Here is a 21181-nt window from a genome sequence, read left to right as displayed (position 1 = left end):
GAAAAAGCGTTCGACAACGTCAGATGGTGCAAAATGTTCTAAAATCTGAGGAAAGAAAGCGTAAAGTAAAGCGAGAGAGAGATGGGCGATGTTCAACAGGTACAAGAACCAAGAGTGAATAATAAGAGCGGAACCAAGATCGAAGAGTTGGGATTGGAAAGTGTGTAAGACAGGTGTTGTGGCGTAACAAGCTAGCTACGCCACATTGAGAAGGGAGCCGAAATGCACGCGTACACACACGCCGACTGGCGTCAAGTCTGGAACAGGATAACTATTGAATGGTAGCAAGAAAAGTACGTAGCTGCTTTATACTTAACTTTTAATCTTTGTTGGTTTACAACGTTCTTCTTGAGACATTTATACGATAACTCTCAAAGTAGGTAAGGCTAATGGCACCTTGCTAGGTCGTAGCCATGGACTTAGCAGAAGGCTATTCTAACTGTCTCTCGGCAAATGAGAGGAAGGCTTCGTCCGTATTGTCGCTAGCAATGTCGTCGTACAACTGGGGCGAGTGCTATTCCGTATCTCGAGACCTGCCTTGTGGTGGCGCTCGGTCTGCGATCACACAGTGGCGACACGCGGGTCCGACATGTACTAAATGGACCTCGGCCGATTTAAGCTACCACCTAGCAAGTGTGGTGTCTGGCGGTGACACCACAACAGGCATGTAGTCTTTCGTCCCCACTGTTGAATATACACATCGGAGAAACAATGATGGAAATAAAAGAAAGGTTCAGGAGTGGAATGAAAGTTTATGATGAAAGGCTACCACTGACAAGATTCGCCGATGACATTGCTACCGTTAGTGAAAGTGGAGAAGAATTACGCGGTGTGTTGAGTGGAATGAACAGTCTACTGACTAAATAATATGAATGATTGAGAGTAAATTGAAGAAAGAAGAAAATAACGAGAAGTAGCAGAAATGAGAACAGCAAGAAACTTAACATCAGGATTGAAGGTCACGAAGAAGATGAAACGGAAGAATTCTGCTACCGAGACAGCGGAACAACCAGTGACGGATGCAGCAAGCAGGATATCAAGAGCAGATTAGCGCTGGCAAAACGGGCATCCCTGACCAAGAAACATAGGCCTTAATGTAAGGAAGAAATATTTGAGAAGTACGTTTGGAGCACACCATTGTATGGTAGGGAAACATGGACTGTGAGGAAAGCGAGACAGAGGAGGATCGAAGTTTTTGAGATGTGGTGCTACAGAAGAATGTTGAAAAATTAGTTGGACCGATAAGGAATATATAGAAAACATTGACAAGGAAAAGGGACGGGATAGTAGGACATCTGTAAAGACATCAAGTAATAACTTCCTTCATACAAGAGGAGCTGGAGAGGGTAAAAACTGAAGAGGAAGACAGACATTATAATAAATCCAACAAATAATTGACTATCTTGATTTCAAGTGTTACTGACAGCCGAAGAGATTGGCATAGGTGAGAAATTCGTGGCAAGCAGCAACGAACTAGTCAGATGACTGATGACTTGCGATAGACTAGAGTCTACAATGACTATCACCTTTATTCGAATGACAATAATGATTATTTCTATCATTCCATGCTCTAAGCCGAAGTGGTCCGTTTGAGATTCAGCTCATTTTCGTCTCAATTCATTTTGTACAAGTCCTAGGTGGAGGTAAGGGAGTATTTTGGTGGTTTTTAATAGTTACAGAATTCCTGTTACAGCCAAGGGAAATCTCTAGAAATTCTTGGTCTAAAGAGCTCAAGCTAGACCAGATTTTAAAAAAAAATGTGAGCTTTGTAATCGAATGAGACCGAATTAAAAGAAGCGCCATAGGCTTCTTTTCGGAAGCGCATACCCATTGTAGCCTTCATGTAGCGTGCCTCAGTTCTTTTGGTGAAAATCATTCAGTCCACTGACTGCAGATGTTTGTTCTGCACAGTGCTTCATTTTCTGCTGTCCGCTTGCTGGAAACCGTTCAGCGTCCTGTAAATAGGGAGGCCATTAGTAGTGGAGCTCATGTACAGTATGCAGAGATGTACCAATGATCGCCTCTATTTTAATAGATCGGTTCTGGAATTCACTTAAAGTGATTTAGTACACCCTTAGGATGTCTATATCAAGACTGTTAAATTGGGCTTCGTATCCGAAATATGAATCCAATTATTCAACCACTTCTCGCTGTCCAATAAATGGAGTAAATGTTACTGCACTAAACACATGTATTTGTGTTGCTGAAGAACAGTCTTCGAGAGAACATCGAGTGTAGTGAAGTAATCGTAAATGCATTCAGATTCTCAGAATTGTCAGACACTAATATAATGTATACAAAAGGCTGTAGAAGGAGGAAAACTGCTTAAAATGACGTCATATTTGAACAGCGAATTATAGACACCGAGGGATACGTCATAGAAAATTGTAACAAAAGAAAAAAAGAAAAAAAAAACAAGAATATATGGCACAGTAATCGTCTTACCGTGAATGGGCTCGGCTACAAATGAATCGCAATACGACGGTTATGGTTTGAGTTGCACGTTACATCATTCATACTGTTTAATGTGCATAACTATACAGTCAGCAGTTGTGGAGTTGTTAGTTGGTTAAGCGCATCCACCACAGTGAGGTCGTACCACATCGGATGGGGAAAAATCATTTTTAATTTTCCTGACACCGAAAACCGCATAAAATGCAAATGACATTAGTTTTAATTGTTCTTGGACCAAAAACCCTAAAAAAAGCAAAATGGTATTCGTTTGTGTTACTCGTGAGACTGGCGCAAGACATTTTCTGTATGCTATCCACTGTTTTCTGCCACATCTTGAAATCGAGAAACAGCATGTTTCACAATAAATCGGAGTGTCACGGGGTGTTCTCTAAACTGCACCCAGTGAAATTTGCACCCAGGAAAGGTCGAGTCCAGTAATGTCCCTACCCCAACTCCGGGACTTGCCTCGACAGGTGCAAGAGTCGACGGCCAGCCCCGACCTGCCCACAAGTTCAGTGCTAATGAATAGGAATGGAGATGCTCGAACAAGATATGCAGTGTCAAAATTTTTACAATCGTAATTGAATATAACTTTCTTATGTTCTGTTGAACCAAATAATAATCCGTTTTGCCGCCCGGTGTGGCCGAGGGGTTCTAGGCGCTTCAGTCTGGAACCGCGAGACCACTACGGTCGCAGGTTCGAATCCTGCCTCGGGCATGGATGTGTGCGATGTCCTTAGGTTAGTTAGGTTCAAGTAGTTTTCCGTTCTAGGGGACTGATGACTTCAGATGTTAAGTCACATAGTGCTCAGAGCCATTTGAACCATTTGAACTAATAATCCGTTTTATTTATGATTACATCTGCAGGTAATTGAACGGAAACTATTAAAACGGAATTACAAACACGGATTTTAAAAATTATTTCTCTTCTGCTCGACATGTATAGTTTAAATTAAATAAATATTAAAGGAATAAACGGAAATTTTGTAAGGTTCCTTTTATTTTGCCACAAAGCAGTATAAGCAGGTGATTTTGAAGCAGAAACACTGCAAAGAATACAGAAAGTAAACAACTGCAACAAGCTTAAGGATAGAAGAAAACGTTCTTCGTCTTTCCCAGCTTAACGCCTTTGCACAAGTGGCATGAAAGTAGTAGGATTCTCAAAGCGTTCCGCCGCAGGAAATGGTTGGGAATCCTTGCTGCACAACATTAACAACGGGGGTCGAAACACATTTTCTTGGGTCAGACTCGAAGTTACTTCTACATCTACTGACTACTCTCCCACCAAGATAACTTGCTCCGCCCTGCCTACCACAATTTCCTCAGCCCAGTCACAAGTTTCGCTTGATACCCCATACCACCGTACTTTTGACAGTAAGCGTAGCTGTGGTCGAATGCTTTTCGGAGATAGAGAAATGCTGCGTATACCTGACTGCCTCGATCCATGGTTTTTAGGATGTCATGTGAAAAACCTGCGAGTTGGTTTTTTATATGACCGATATTTTCAGAATCCATGTTTTTATCACAAAGGAGACGTATCGTTACGATTGAGCTCCAAATATGTTCTAAGATTCTAGAACAAATGGAGCTCAAGGTTATCGGACGTTAGTTTTGTGGTTCACTTCTGATACGCTTCTTGTAGGTGGGTGTGACGTGCTTTCTTCCAACTACTAGGCACAGCTTTATGTTCGAGGGCTCTATAATCGATTGTGTTTAAAAGGGGTTAACTTCCACGGAAATCTGGTATAGAATCCGATAGGTATTAATTACATCGGGTGCTAAACCTTTTTTAAACTTCCGCGGCTTCAGTTATTTCTCAGCACCACTGAGACTAATATCTGTGTCACTTCTCTTTGCAGTGGTGCAAGAATTATATAGGAGCAACAGTGCTGGTCTGCATGCCATTGTCGTCACATACAAGATACACTCTAAAAAACAGACTATTCGTTAGAACCTAAGTAACTTACCTAACAGAAGGACACAAAATTCGATTTTACTAAGAGTATTCTTCGGAATTTGCCCCTTATAAAGCTTGCATTTGTCGTGAATCTCTCGCCCAGCCTAAAATCCCAAGTGACTGAAGAAATGGGCAGGTGAATCAGTATATAATAAGGGTAAAAGAAGTGACCTTTAAAATTAGAGACGAATATCTCTAACTGCAGTTTTCTGCAGAATCCTTGAACATATTCTCACTACGAATATATTAAAGTTTCCTGAGACTGAGAAGCTTATGTCCATGAATCAGCATGGTTTTTCTGCAGAATCCTTGAACATATTCTCACTTCGAATACATTAAAGTTTCCTCAGACTGAGAAGCTTATGTCCACGAATCAGCACGGTTATAGAAACCATCGCTGGTGCGAAACTCAGTTTGCACTCTTCTCACATGATATATTGCGAACTATGCACGAAGGGCAACAGGCACATTTCATATTTATACGTTTCCGGGAAGCATTTGACACGGTGCTCCACTGGAGGCTTTAACGATGGTATGAGTGTATGGAATAAGTTCACAGGTATGAAGTGGCTCGAAGACTTCTTATTTAATAGAACCCAATATGTTGTCCTCGACGGAGAGCGTTGATAAGAGACAAATGTATCGTCGGGTGTTCACCAGGGAAGTGTGATAGGACAGCTATTGCTCTCTATACACATAAATGATTTGGCGGATAGGGCGGGCAGAAATCAGCGGTCGTTTGCTGATGGTGCTTTGGAGTACGGTAAAGTGTCGAAGCTGAGTGACTGTAGGAAGACACAAGGCGACTTAGACAAAATTTCTAGTTGGTGTGATAAACGGCAGCTAGCCCTAAATGAAGATAAATGTTCGGATACAGTATTACTAGTGTCCTGCATGACGCAGTTATGTCGTTTAAATATCTGGGCGTAACGTGGCCAAACGATGTGAAAAGCAACAAGCATGTGAGGATTGTGGTAGGGAAAGCGAATAGTCGACTTCGGGTTATTGTGAGAATTTTAGAAAAGAGTAGTTCACCTGTAAAGGAGACCGCATACAGGACGCTGGTGCGATCTATTCTGGAGTACCGCTCGAGTGTTTGAGATGCGAACCAGGTCGTATTGAAGGATGACATCGAAGCATTTAAGAGGCGAACTGCTAGATTTGTTACCGGTAGGTCTGAACAACACGTAAGTGTTACGGAGATGCTTCGGGAGCTCAAATGGGAATCCCTGGAGGAAAGACGACATTCTTTTCGAGGAACACTGTTGAGAAAATTTAGAGAACCAACATTTGAAGCTCACTGCCTCACGGTTCTACTGCCTGTAATATGAATTGCTCGTAAGGACTACGAAGATACGAGAAATTAGGGCTCATGCGCAGGCATACAGGCAGTCATTTTTCCCTCGATCTATTTGCGAGTGGAATAGGAAATGAAATGATTAGTAATAGTGACAGGGTACCCTCCGCCACGCAGTGTATAGTGGCTTGCGTATTATCTGTGTAGAGGTAGATGTAGAAAGGGTTTCAAAGCATACCGATTTTTCGTATTGGGAATGTGTATGTGTGGTAATGTGTCGATGACAGTGCGACTAAAGGGAAATTACCAAATAGGAGTTCCCGAAATTCCTTCACCAGAGAAGACGAAGTAAATAATCTACAATTAGAATCAAGAACTGCTTCCAACATGAGTAAATTAGGAAGAGACATCCTCGGTGTAGCAAAACAACTCAAATTACTTAAGAAAACTAAGTCTTCTGGTCTAGATTCTACACCAGTTAGGTTCAAAATGGTTCAAATGGCTCTGAGCACTATGGGACTCAACATCTGAGGTCATCAGTCCCCTAGAACTTAGATCTACTTAAACCTAACTAACCTAACATCACACACAACCATGCCCGAGGCAGGATTCGAACCTGCGACCGTAGCAGTCGCGTGGTTCCGGAGTGAAGTGCCTAGAACCGCACGGCCACCGCGGCCGGCTCCAGTTAGGTTTCTATCGGACTATGCTGACGTAATAGCTCCGTATTTAGCAGTCTTATACAACCGCTGTTTTGACGAAAGATCCTTACCTAAAGATGGGAAAATTATACAGGTCGCACCAACACTCAAGGAAGGAAACAGAAGTAATCCACTAATTTGTACACACCTCTATCACTGACGTCGACTCGCAGTAGGATATTGCATTATATACTGTGTTCGAACATTATGAATTACCTCCAAGACAAAGATCTATTGACATGTAGTTTGCTCATATTCAGTATAACAAATTTTATGAAACACAATTAGCTCTTGTTATCACGAAGTAACCATTGCTGTTGGCAAGGAAACACAAACTGATTCCATGTTTATAGAGTTCCAAAATGCTTTGGACACAGTTCCTCAAAAGCAACTTCAAAACATATTGCCGTCTCAGTTGGGCGGCTGGGTTCGTGATTTCCTGTCAGAAATTTCGTTGTACTTGACGGAGAGTCATTTAGCAAAACAGAAGTGTTGCATGGCGTTCCTCAAGGAAGTGCTGTAGGCCGCCTGCTGATCCTGATCTATGTAAATGATTTAGGAGGTAATCTGAGCAGCTATCTTTGTTTGAAGAAGATGGTGTCATTTACCGTCTAGTAAAGTCATCAGAATTTCTAGACCAATTGCAAAATTATTTACACGAAATACCTGTATGGGGCGAACAGTGACAATTGTGACCCTAAATAATACTAAGTATGAAAGCAGCCACATGAGTACTGAAAGGAGTCCGCTAAATTTCGGTTACACGATAAATCACACAATTCTAAAGGCTGTCAGTGTCGGATCCTTAACAGATAGGGTTGACGGACATTGAAAAATTTAAAAGAACGAAAACTCGTTTTGTGTTATTGCGAAATAAGGGAGAATCTGTCCGAGGTATGATACGCGAACTGGGTGGCGAGATCTTTTTACGAAATTTCGATCTCCAGCTTTCTCCCCCGACTGCGAAAATATTTAGCTGTCGCAAACCAACATAAACTACGCGATCAAATGTATCCGGACACCTGGCTGAAAATGACTTACAAGTTCGTGGCGCTTTCCATCGGTAGTGCTGGAATTCAGTATGGTGTTGGTCCACTCTCGCAGGCATACGTTCAATCAGGTGCTGGAAGGTCTCTTGGGGAATGGCAGCCCATTCTTCACTGAGTGTTGAACTGAGGAGAGGTATCGATGTCAGTCGGTGAGGCATGGCACGAAGTCGGCGCTCCAAAACATCCCATAGGTGTTCTATAGGATTCAGGTCAGGATTCTGTGCAGGCAAGTCCATTTATTGTCGTGAAATCACTCCACCACAGGTCGTGCGTAATGAACAGGTGCTCGATCGTGTTGAAAGATGCAATTCCGGTCCCCGAATTGCTCTTCAACAGCGGGAAGCGAGAAGGTGCTTAAAACATCGATGGCCCGTGCTGTGATAGTGCCACGCAAAACAATGAGGGGTGCAAGACCCCTCCATGAAAAACACGACCACACCATAACACCACCGCCTCCCAATTTTGCTGTTGGTACTAAACACGCTAGCAGATGACGTTCACCAAGCATTCGCTGTACCCACACCCTGCCATTGGATCGCCACATTGTGTTCTGTGATTCGTCACTCCACATAACGTTTTCCCACTGTTCAATCGTCCAATGTTTACTCTCCTTACACCGAGAGAGGCGTCGTTTGGCATTTACCGGCGTGATGTGCGGCCGCTGGACTAAGAAATCCAAGATTTTTGACCTCTCGCTTAACTGACATAGTATTTTCAGTGGATCCTGTGTGATGGTCTAGATACATGTCTGCCTATTACACATTATGACCCTCTTCAACTGTCGGCGGTCTCTGTCAGGCAACAGACGAGGTCGGCCTGTACGCTTTTGTTTTGTACGTGTCCCTTCACGTTTCCACTTCAGTACCACACGGAAACAGTGAACATAGGAACGTTTAGACGTGTGGAAATCTCGGGTACAGATGCATGACACAAGTGACACCCAATCACCTGACCACGTTCGAAATCCGTGAGTTCCGTGGAGCGCCCCATTCTGCTCTCTCACGATGTCTAATGACTACTGAGGTCGCTGAAATGGAGTATCTGGCAGTGGATGGCAACACAATGCACCTAATATGAAAACGTATGTTACTGAGGGTGTCTGGATACTTATGATCACATAGTGTAGGAAGAAATGGTCACAGTAATAAAATAAGAGAAATCGGAGCTCGAATAGGTAAGATCTAGTTGTTCGTCTTTCCGGTGTGCTGTTCGAGTTTGGAACGGCAGGTAAAGGGTTCGATGGGCCCTCTGCTAAGCAGCTGAGTGTGAAATGCAGAGTAGTCATGTAGGTGTAGAATGGATCGTAAAAGGAGGTACAGTAGAATATAAACGTAGAACAAGTAGAAACAATTCCGTACATGTGTGTAAGGAAAAACAATGTAGAGCAGGAAGAGACTGCTTAACGAGGGTGATTTTGTACGACCAACAATGCAGGATATTCGGTAGGATTTTTAGCACCGTGCACGCAGGCATGTTCAACGTTCAGGCAATTCCCCGAGCACTTTAATGCTTTCCGACCATTTCTCGACATCTCCTGCATTGTTGTAGCCACATCGACAGACGTCGGATCCACTGCTTTGCCGCCTCTGCCACATTTCACTTCAAAACAACCTGTCTTTTCAAATTTTGTAATCTTTCCTTTAGTGTAAACAGGAGAGGGCGAGTGAATTAAAGTTATAAGTGAGATCGGTCGCCGCCAGCGTGGAGGGATCGTCGCTCACCCGCTGGAGCAGAGCGGGCGTCGTAGCTTGCGCTGCGTCACCTGAGAGGAGGCTGACGAGCCACAGCGCTGCGCCAGGCGCCCCCTGCCCCTGCCGCTACCGCTGCCAGCTGCTCTGCCGTCCCGACGAGGCACACGCGACGCGCGCGGCGGTGCTGCTGGGGACTCAGCGGAAAGCGACGTAAGGAAGTCGGCGGCGAAGCTTGACGTGGAGAGGCCGTGCATCGCAGCGTGTTCCACATCAAATGGACAAACAAATCTAGCCAGTACTGCTACCCGGAAAGGAACGATGGCGCCTGACGCAGATACACTACTTGCCACTAAAATTGCTACACCACGAAGGTGACGTGCTACAGACGCGAAATTTAACCGACAGGAAGAAGATGCTGTGATATGCAAATGACTAGCATTTGAGAGCATTCACACAAAATTGGCACCGGTGGCGACACCTACAAAGCTGACATGAGGAAAGTTTCCAACCGATTTCTCAAACACAAACAGCAGTTGGGGCCCGCATCTCGTGGTCGTGCGGTAGCGTTCTCGCTTCCCACGCCCGGGTTCCCGGGTTCGATTCCCGGCGGGGTCAGGAATTTTCTCTGCCTCGTGATGGCTGGGTGTTGTGTGATGTCCTTAGGTTAGTTAGGTTTAAGTAGTTCTAAGTTCTAGGGGACTGATGACCATAGCTGTTAAGTCCCATTGTCCTCAGAGCCATTTTCAAACAGCAGTTGACCGGCGTTGCCTGGTGATACGTTGTTGTGATGCCTCGTGTAAGGAGGAGAAATGTGTACCATCACATTTCTGACATTGATAAAGGTCGGATTGTAGCTTATCGCGATTGCGGTTTATCGTATCGCGACATTGGTGTTCGCTTTGGTAGAGATCCAATGACTGTTAGCGGAATATGGAATTGGTGGGTTCAGGAGGATAATACGGAAGGCCGTGCTGGATCCCAACGGCCTCGTATCACTAGCAGTCGAGATGATAGGCATCCTATCCGCATGGCTGTATCGGATCGTGCACCCACGTCTCGATCCCTGAGTCAACAGATGGGGACGTCTGCAAGACAACAACCAACTGCACGAACAGTTCGACGAAGTTTGCAACAGCAATGGCTATCAACTCGGAGACCATGGCTGCGGTTACCCTCGACGCTGCATCACAGACAGCAGCGCCTGCGATGGTGTACTCAGGGACGAGCCTGGGTACACGAATGGCAAAACGTCATTTTTTCGGATGAATCCAGGTTCTGTTTACAGCATCATGATGGTCGCATCCGTGTTTGGTAACATCGCAGTGAACGCATATTGGAAGCGTGTATTCGTCATCGCCATACTGGCGTATCACCTGGCGTGGTGGTATTGGGTGCCATTGGTTACACGTATCGGTCACCTCTTGTTGGCATTGACCTCACTTTGAACAGCGGACGGTACATTTCAGATGTGTTACGACCCGTAGCTCTACCCTTCGTTGATCCCTGCGAAACCCTACATTTCAGCAGGATAATGCACGACCGCATGTTCCAGGTCCTGTACGGGCCTTTCTGCTTGCAGAAAATGTTCGACTGCTGCCCCGGCCAGCACATTCTCCAGATCTCTCAGCAATTGGAAACGTCTGGTCAATGGTGGCCGAGCAACTGGCTCGTCACAATACGCCAGTCAGTACTCTTGATGAACTGTGGTATCGCGCCAGTCACTACTCTTGATGAACTGTGGTATCGCGTTGAAGCTGCATGGGGAGCTGTACCTGTACACGGCATCCAAGCTCTGTTTGACTCAATGCCCAGGCGCATCAAGGCCGTTTAGCCAGAGGTGGTAGCTCTGGGTACTGATTTCTCAGGGTCTATGCACCCAAATTACGTGAAAATGTAATCACATGTCAGTTCTAGTATAATATGTCAAATGAATACCCGTTTATCATCTGTATTTCTTCTTGGTGTAGCAAATGTAGTGGACAGTAATGTAGTTTAATGAGAATGCCGAAGAGAAAACCGCAGCAATTAGAGAAGCAATGAACATACAACATTGACATGAAGACTTGATGAAATATATTGGAAATGAATTTTCTGGGCAAAAGATGACGCAGGCAAGAGCAAGTGAATTGAAAGTGGCACTAAGGGAGAAAGTATGGCAATGGGTGATAGAGCAGGTTGATACAATTACAAAAGGAAAACTAAAGCCATAGAGAAATTCACAAAAACCAGCGAAAACATATGCAAGTGCGTTGCTAACGATGGCGTCAAGTAGAGATGTCACCAAAATAGCACCTACAGTTAAAATCGCGGCGGCGCAGACAATGCAACGAATTACATTTTTCACATAGTCATGAACAAATGAAGAAACAAAAGTAGCGCAACAAAAACTAACGACCTTAATAAAACCCACCAAAGATAAAATATGTATAAAGAAGATCAAGAAAATCAATAATGTGGTCATCGTGGAAACTGTTACACAAAGTGACATAGAAAATATAACGAACAACAAAAAGGTGCGGGAGACACTGATTTGTGAACAGACTAAGGAAAAGGGATATTTAATTATAATTTACGACATCCCAGAGGACACAGATGCAACGACACTAAACGGCACAATATACATGAAGAACCTTGAAGATGAACTGTTTAGAGAAAGCTTCGAAAGCGGCCTTACAATATAATTCAGGATCGGACTAAGGGGAAGAAAAGTGGTCCATCAAGTTACTGAAGTGAATCTTGAGTTTATAACAGCTCTCATGACGCTACAAAAAATATATATTGGATTTCGTTGGGTTTCAATAAAAGACTATGCCGTGCGTTCAGTGCCAAGACCTCGGTCATCTGGCAAGACATTGCGATAAAGAAGTAGAAATTCGTGGACATTGTGTGGAAGAACACCATATTAGAAAAACTGCAACAAAATCAAACAAGCGGCAATGTGTGGCCATATAAATATAGGGGTAAAAAATTCACAGGGAACAGAGACGAATGTCACACGTATCAAACCCTCCTAAGAAGGCAGATTTTAACAACGGATTATGGGTAGGCGTCTCATAACAGTAGAACCGTAATTACATCATCAAGTGCCGTCTATGTAAGAAACAAAAGTCACCATCGAGGAGGAGCAGGGACGCCGAAAGAGCTAGGAACTTCTGGCAGAAGAATTTCAGTTAGATTTACTGTGTCTCCAAGACAAGAAGGCAGGTAAGATCCCCAATCTGCCATAAGCTACACGGGTAGTCGCACAATGGCAACGTACTATGGCAGCAATAATAGTACTTAACAAATCCATAACTATGACAAAAATATCACAGTACTGTTTAGAACACGTAATTTGCGTGCAAATGTTAACCGCAAGGAAGAGTTGCATCCTGGTTTCCTAGTATTTTCAACGAGTATCTGCTAAAATTAAAGGATAATAATCACCTAGGACGAACTAAGCCTCTGTGCACTCCATTGATACAAATGCGAAATTAGTATTGTGGCATAGCCACGTGAGTGATGACCGTGGAAGACAACATGAAGACGCCATTATGGAACTCAAGCTACAGGTATTGAATGCACCTCACAATCCGACAAACTAGGAAGTGAAGGTCGGGGAAACGTCAAATATTCGCGTCACTTTAGCAAATACGGCAGTGGTGCGCCACGTGAAGGGCTGGAAGGTTGCGAGTGGAAGGACATGGAGCGACCACTCTCTCTCTCACCTTTTATTGTATGGAGAAGTTTATAGCCTCTTGACTTTTACTCCACAATTTGTGTTGTGTGTGTGTGATTTTCTATGATTGTTTTGGCTGTCTGTGTATTGTGGTCGTGTTCTGGTGGTGTCTTGTACTTGCCTGAGGTTGGCGAGATGTTGGGTATTTTAAGGAGCTTTTGGGATTTTTCTCTTCGTTGTAGGGTATTTGTGGTTATTACGGGACATGTCATACCGACCTAAGGAGTGGATGAGGGTATTCCCAGATCTGGAAGAGCTCTCATAGAAAGTCCTTGCCAGATCTTGGAATCTTTCTTTGAGAAGGGGGATTTCGGCAGCAGCGTGCAGATCGTTCGAACGACCACAATATCGTATACTGTACCATCACCGGAAGGGAAATCCAAAACGCCACAGAGAACGTACGCGTAAGGCACATATATAAGGTCAAGGATGCTAACTGTTTCGGTGTCCAGGAAGTCCGTCGCTGGCTATTAATGTAGATGTTAAAGCGAAAGAATTGACAGTGGCTGTACAATGAGCAATGAAGGCATCGTTATCTGTCAGCAGAGACAATTCTAAAGCAGTACCTTGCATCTGGGCCGAGACGCTGCAGAAATTAATACTCGAAACAAGAAGAGCCACGAAGCTATACCAGAGCAGTAGGATCCATGAAGAAAGAGTTCGAAGGTTGCATAGATACCGGTGTGTTAAACAATGTTTTAAGGAATAGTTATAGCAAACAAGAAAGCAACGAGGAAAGCAATTAGGGGAGGTTAACTTAGAAACCGATCCCTGGTGTGGAATATATAAAATAGTCTGCAAGACAATACGATTACCACCAATCTTATCCACGCTCTAAAGAAATGATGGTACGGTAGCATAAAGTTGGGAACAATCAGGTGCCCTGCTAATGGAAACACTATTTCTTGGCAGTGGGGAAGAAGGTGAGACAGATGATCAGTGTAGGTTACGGCAAATTTTATGGGAAGATTACAGAAACAATAAACTTGTGTACCCCTTCTCACAAGAAGAAATAAGACAAATATTTTTTAGACTGAAAAGCGAAATATCTCCAGGACTGCACGGAATCACTGCCGAGGTAATACAAGCCTTAGTGGTTACCAATTAGATAGTTACTTGTGAGTTTTATACAGTGAGTGTTTCTTGCAAGGAAGAACGCTTAAGTGGTTACGGCAAGTAAAAGGCAAGATAAGAATACAATGACACCCAAATCCAACAGGCGATTTTGTCTTTTGAACGTTCTCAGCAAGATATTTGAAAAACTATGACGCAAAAGATTGCAATGTCACAAGTTGGTACACGGGATGAGCCCTCACCAGTACGGATTTATAAGAGGCAAATCAACTGAAGAAGCAGTTAATAACGCGGTTTCGCTTGCAGCAGACACTCATTCTACGCACGCTCTAACGATTATGACCGATATTGCTGAGGCTTTCAATGACCTTTTGGTGTCCGTCTTTCTTTGCCTGCATTAGGGATTTGGAGTGTCCGAATGCCCAGTATGATTGCCTGAGAGGTTATTGCCACGGGTGACATGCTTCTTTAGCCTGCCCAGGAAAAAAGTAACGAAGACAATAAGAAAAGGTTCTCCGCAGGGACAGTGTGTGGTCCGGAGTTTTGGATGTAGCGCTGACGCCCACACTGCAGAAGTTACATGATAACGGTAGCAAAAGCGGACTGATAGCATCTGCATATGACGTGCTGTTCGTTGTAAATGGTGACTCGAGAAGTATTATAGAATAAAAATGTAACGTGGCCCTCCACGGACTTGTACCTAATGAAAAGCCCTAAAACCAAAGTAAATGGTGTAACGATTAGGAGAAGCGTCGTAGCGGCATATCTAGGAGTATTTCTGAAAGAACGTTGTAAAGTTGCACATCATGTAGCGGAAGCAGGTATAACAGGCACAAACCTGATCACCAAAATTAAAACCATTGCAAAAGGGCAATTTCGGCTACCCTTGCACAAAATCAGAGTAACTACTACTAACCCATATTAGCATCAGTCGTAGATCATGGTGCGAGCGCTTGAGCTCTTAGATTGCGTTTAGTGAAATCAGCCTCAGTAGTGAGAAGAGCACAGCGAGACGTGCTACCAAGATTAACGGGCGCCTACTCCACTACCCTGAATGACACTTTGTTAGTAATTCTAGGAATATGACCACTGGACTTGCAAATTAAGAAAAGGGGATCCATTTACTGGTTAAAGAAAGGCAATGAAATTGAAGTACAAAAGGTGCTTGGAACTGAGGCGAATTCGAAAAAGGCAATAAAAGATCGCTTATTACAGCTGTGGCAAAATGAATCGGACACCACAGGCAGAGGCAGGAGATCATACGAATTTCTCCCTAACTTCAGGGAGAGATTAGAAATGAGGTGTCTTAACCGTCGAGTGACTGTTGTATTACCTCACTGAGCGAGGCCCTTACGCCACATATTTGTAAAAAACCTGAAAACAGATGAATGATAGCTGCGCCTGCGGTAGTGTGGGCACACCAGAACACACATTGTGGGACTGCACGCTCTACAAAGGTGCAGCTGATAATGAACGTCGGGTATTAAGGATGTTGGATCCCAAACCAGCGCTAAGGAGTGAGTCGACCTGGCGCATCTTTGACGATACTGTAGCCGCAGTATCCAGGAGGGCCAAGGGAGACTTCACGAGGCATTCAACAATAAGTAATCATGCTACCATCCAGGAGACAACATACTCTCCAGGTGAAGAGAAGATAATTGATGTCAGCGACCACCGAGTGAAATAGTGTCCTAAGAATCTACAATGCGTTGGTTGAAGTGATCATGGAAGTACGAATTTTAAGAAATAACAGTGATGTGTGGAGTTACTTGCAATAGCGGATGAGCTGCTGACGTGGTTCCCGACGCCGAAGGAATCCAGCAGATAATGGCTGTTGACCGTGGTAGAGACATTCAGGAGAAGTAAAACCCTAGCTGACAAACAAAAGCTGAACGAAGCGAAAATTAGCATAAGGAGAGCAATGAGAGAAGCGCTCAATGATTTTGAAAGTAAGATGTTGTCAACCGAACTGAGTAATAACCTTGAGAGATTTTGGTTGTATGTAAAATCAGTAAATGGGTGAAAATCATCTATTCATTCTCTCAGCGGCCCTAGCGGCACCGAAACGGAAGATAACAGAGAGAAGGCCGAAATACTGAATTTGGTCATCCGAAGTTGTTTCACCGCAGAAGATAGTAACACTGTCCCTCTATTCAATCCTAGTACAAACACTGAAATGGCAGATACTGAGATAACCAATCGTGGCAATGAAAAGCAGCTACAATCGCTTGGTAGTGGAAAGACATCAGGACCAGATGAGATACCTATAAGATTCGATAAAGACTGTGAGAAAGAACTTGCTCCCCTTTTAGTAGTTATTTATCGTAGATCGATTGAGCAACGGAAGGTACCTAACGACTGGAAAAAAGCGCAGCTCATTCCCGTTTTTAAGAAAGGTTGTAAGACAGATCCACACAATTTTAGACTTATATCGTTGACGTCAATCTGTTGTAGAATTATGGAACATGTTTTATGCTCCAGAATTAAGACGTTCTTCGAAAATGATCGTCTCCTGTATAAAAATGAACATGGATTCCGCAAACTGAGATCCTGAGAAAATCAGCTCGCTATGTTCATCCGTAATATCCTCAGCGCCGTGGACAACGGCGCTCAGGCTGATGCCGTGTTCCTTGATTGCAGTAAGGCATTTGACACCGTTCCACACTACCGTTTAATGAAAAAAATACGAGCAGACCTGCGATTGGATTCAAGACTTTCTTGCAGGTAGAACTCAACACGTCGCTCTTAACGCGACTAAATCGACAGATGTAAAGGTAATATCCGGAGTACCAAAGGGAAGTGTGATTGGACCGCTGCTGTTCACAGTATATATAAATGATGCAGTAGAAAGTGACGGATGCTCTTTGAGGCTATTCGCAGATGATGCACCAAATTAAATGAACAAACAGAGCACAAATTCTGTAGCGTTTCTAGTAGGTTAATATCTGGGTAACTGGTTATATGTTTAATGTAGTTTTGTAGTAGTAGAAATAGTTGCAGTTTTAGACATAAAACTAAGTGTCAAAGGTAAATAATTAATACATAATTTATTACTACCAAAGGATATGTGATTTGTATGGCCTATTTTAGCTTTCAGATAATAGGCTGTAATTATGAAGAATAAATAAATAATTAAAAAAAAACTTTTTCTCCTGACCCTCACCAGACATCGAACCAGTGCCTTTTTCAATACCCTTAAGTTTCCGGAACTTCTGAAGGGCTACTGGCGTAGTGATCGTTCTTGTAAAAGAGCTTTACGGACAGCGCACAATCCTTCACAGACAGTCATGTTGGACCTCTCGGATGAAAACTCAGGAACAGCCGTGTACCGCACGTGTTGTGTTCATATTCGGACACTTACAGCACCGTCTATTGGTCAAATTTTTTCGTTAAATTTCTTTTGTTCCAAGACGTTTTCGTTGTTCAAGCTTGACATTATTCTGAGCAGTGGTTCTCTTTCTACAGCATTTTGAAACTGGAACTTCACGTTGTTTGTCTGCCTCCTCAAACAAAGCCATGGCAGATTTATTTTCCTATAGTTAAGAAATATAGCTCATTCGTAATCTCTGGGGAGGGAGCTGGATGTATAGTGCACACTGTACATCGAACTAATACAACCATTTGCAGCAAAAATTTATTACCTCTAAAAGAGGCGAATATTATGTTTAATTTTAAAAATGTATCTATAAACATTATATTTACACAGTTCCTATATCGTTGTTTGACTTGAAAAAGAGTATTACAAGAGAATAAACCAAACACAGATTTCTTTTAAAGTGGAAAATCGCTGCTAGCAGAAGACGATTCTGTCTCTGACGGTTACTGTTGCCTTCATAATTCATTGTCAAAGATATGCAAATTTCAGTTCACTTCCATGCTCTAGTTTGTCTATGGCTTCCTTCCTTTTCGCCTTTCAGCTTGCTGATGTCGGACATTACTCTTTCTTGCAAATATGCTAATTTCAGCTCTGGCGTCTCCTTTGTCACTGGCTTGCTTCCACACTTCTCACACTTCGTCATACTCAGACTTTCGCATAATAGGACTGCCTCTTCTGAAACGAAGGTGACTTGTTTTAAAAGCGGGAAAATATCGACTCGTCAAATAAATAAATTACCCTGGTAATATATGCATTGAAGAACCAAACACGATATGGCCAGCGGTCACGTGAAAAAAGTTTTCATACGCGAGGCCACCTCAATTTCCAAGTTATTTGGAGTTAATCGACTATGTGATTTCCGGTCCTTGTTAATTACACTGTATTACGTGCTTCAGCAATCGTGTCCTATAAATTTTTATGCCTCAGCACGTTACGGACAGCCAAACTATTTTGTGTCACGAAACTTTCAGAACCTTTCTGCATTAAATGTAAACCTGCCAGTTAGCTAACGCATTTAGCTATCGCATACCTTCGCCACATACCATGAATTGGCTTGCTGAGTTTAAATGCAAATTTACATTGCTAGCAACTAAAACTGCAACATCAGGTAGGAAATTAACGAAATTTTACTTGCTGTGAGTGTATAGTGACGAGGCTATAGCAGCGTCACCTGGGGAGGAATGACTGCCAGTCAGACACACTCACGGTTTACATAGTATCAGTGAGTGTACTGTCCGTGCGTAGATCGGAGAAGGAGCTCGATCTATCTGAGTTCAATCGAGGGCAGGTTTTGATCACCCGGAGGCTCAGCACGAACATCTAGGAATCCTCACGACTATTCGGTTGTTCGAGGAGCGCTGTGGTGAGTTTCTTCAAAACGTGGCGAAACCAACATGAAACCATATCCAGACGTCGTGGGGCTAGGTGGCCACCCCTCGTTACATATGTCAGACGGTCTTGGCTGGACATACTGGTAAAACGGACAAATGACGAAATGGGACGGAAGTTGGGTCAGACTTTAATACTGAGCGAAGTACAAGTGTTTCTCAGTACACAGTGTGCCGAACTCTCCTAAAGATTGGCCTCCGCAGCCGACGACCCATGTGTGTGTGCCAATGTTAACACCATGACATCGACAACTACGACTGAAATGGCTAAGTGACCATCGGAATTGCACGTTGCCGCAGTGGCAGAGCGTTGCATGGTCTGATGAATCCCGATACTTTCTTCATCATGCCAATGAGAGGTCGCGAATCCGTCGTTTTCCAGGGCAGTATTTCCTTGACACCTGTACTGCGCGACGGAGATAAGTTGACGGTGGTTCCATTATGCTCTGGGAAACATTCATGTGGGCTCCGATTGATCCAGAGTAACTCGTGCAAGGCATACTGACTGCCAAGGAGTATCGTACACTTATTGCAGATCACGTACGCCCTTCTACATCTTCATCTACATCTACATCTACTCCGCAAGCCACCCAACGGTGGATGGCGGAGGGCACTTTACGTGCCACTGTCGTTACCTCCCTTTCCTGTTCCAGTCGCGTATGCTTCGTGGGAAGAACGACTGCCGGAAAGTCTCCGTGCGCGCTCGAATCTCTCTAATTTTACATTCGTGATCTCCTCGGAAGGTGTTAAGTAGGGGGAAGCAATATATTCGATACCTCATCCAAGAACGCACCCTCTCGAAACCTGGGCAGCAAACTACACCGCGATGCAGAGCGCCTCTCTTGAAGAGTCTGCTACTTGAGTTTGTTAAACATCTCCGTAACGCTATCACGCTGACCATATAACCCTGTGACGAAACGCGCCGCTCTTCTTTGGATCTTCTCTATCTCCTCTGTCAACCCGACCTGGTACGGATTTCACACTGATGAGCAATACTCAATTATAGGCCGAACGAGTGTTTTGTAAGCCACTTCCTTTGTTGATGGACTACATTCTCTAAGGACTCTCCCAGTGAATCTCAACCTGGCACCCGCCTTACCAACAATTTTATGTGATCATTCCACTTCAAATCGTTCCGCACGCATACTCCCAGATATTTTACAGAAGTAACTGCTACCAGTGTTTGATCCGCTATCATATAATCATACAATAAAGAATCCTTCTTTCTATGTATTCGCAATACATTACATTTGTCTATGTTAACCGTCAGTTGCCACTCCATGCACCAAGTGCCTATCCGCTGCAGATCTTCCTGCATTTCGCTGCAGTTTTGTAATGCTGCAACTTCTCTGTATACCACAGCATCATCCGCGAAAAGCCGCATGGAATTTCCGACACTATCTACTAGTTCATTTATATATATTTATATATATGACTAGGTCATTTATATATATGACGGTCATGTTCTCAACGGCAGAGGTATTTTACAGCAAGATAATACTCCATGTCACAAGGCCAGGAGTGTGATGGAGTGGCTCAAGGAACACAGTGGCGAGTTACAGTCCATGTTCTGACACCCCACCCACCCCCGCCCCCCACCCCCCCCACCCACAGCTTGCCAGTTCTGAATCCAATCGAATACATCCGAGATGTGATTAAAAGTGACGTCAGAGCTCGTAGTGCCCTTATCCGTAATTTACGGGACTTAGGTGACTTGTGTGTGCCAGCTCCCTGCAGTGACCTACCAAGTTCTCTTTGCTTCCCTGCCACATGTCGCCACTGTTATCTGTGCCAAAATTTCACATAATTAGGTGCTCTTAGATGGGTGGTCATAATGTTCTAGCTGATCAGTGAGTTAGAAATAGGTGTGCAAATATGGAAGCGTGTGGGTATTGAGAGAAAATGTGCATCTGGCCTGTAGATTACTGCACTCTATGATAGTTTCGGTAGCTCACGGTAGAGGTTTAGCAGCCACTTGAGAACAGAAATCGTCATAGTAATGCAGTTTACGTCCGCGTAATTTCTAAACCTTTTTCAAGGTAAGTTTTTGGTATTAAATTTGTCGATCTGTTTTGTATTTATCTTTATTTACGTCGGGTAGCTTATAAAGGGAGGTACATCGAAGATTTTGATAGTCCTCTATCAAAGTTAAATGAATTGTTTCGTAATACAGTCAACCGAAATTTAAAATGGCATACGAGTATGTAAAGCGGAAACATTTTGGAATCATTTCCACGTACCCACATCAAATAAATTACTTCTAACTAGTTTTACACCTGCTATTAAGTGACCGGAACCTAACTGATCACAATCCAAGGGCTATTTTGAAGAAGTGGCGTGCTGAAAACGTGGTTATGGCTATAACAGCCTAAAGGGGAAAGCAGATGGGATCGAGATGAGCAGTAAAAGCCTTCAATATACCTCAGACGACAGTTCAGAAGTTTGTGAATAGTGATACGTCACCTGAAGAATGTGT

Source organism: Schistocerca americana, chromosome 2 (genome assembly GCF_021461395.2).
Source record: "Schistocerca americana isolate TAMUIC-IGC-003095 chromosome 2, iqSchAmer2.1, whole genome shotgun sequence".
In the NCBI taxonomy this organism is placed as follows: Eukaryota; Metazoa; Arthropoda; class Insecta; order Orthoptera; family Acrididae; genus Schistocerca; species Schistocerca americana.
Note: the sequence above shows the minus strand (reverse complement) of the source record.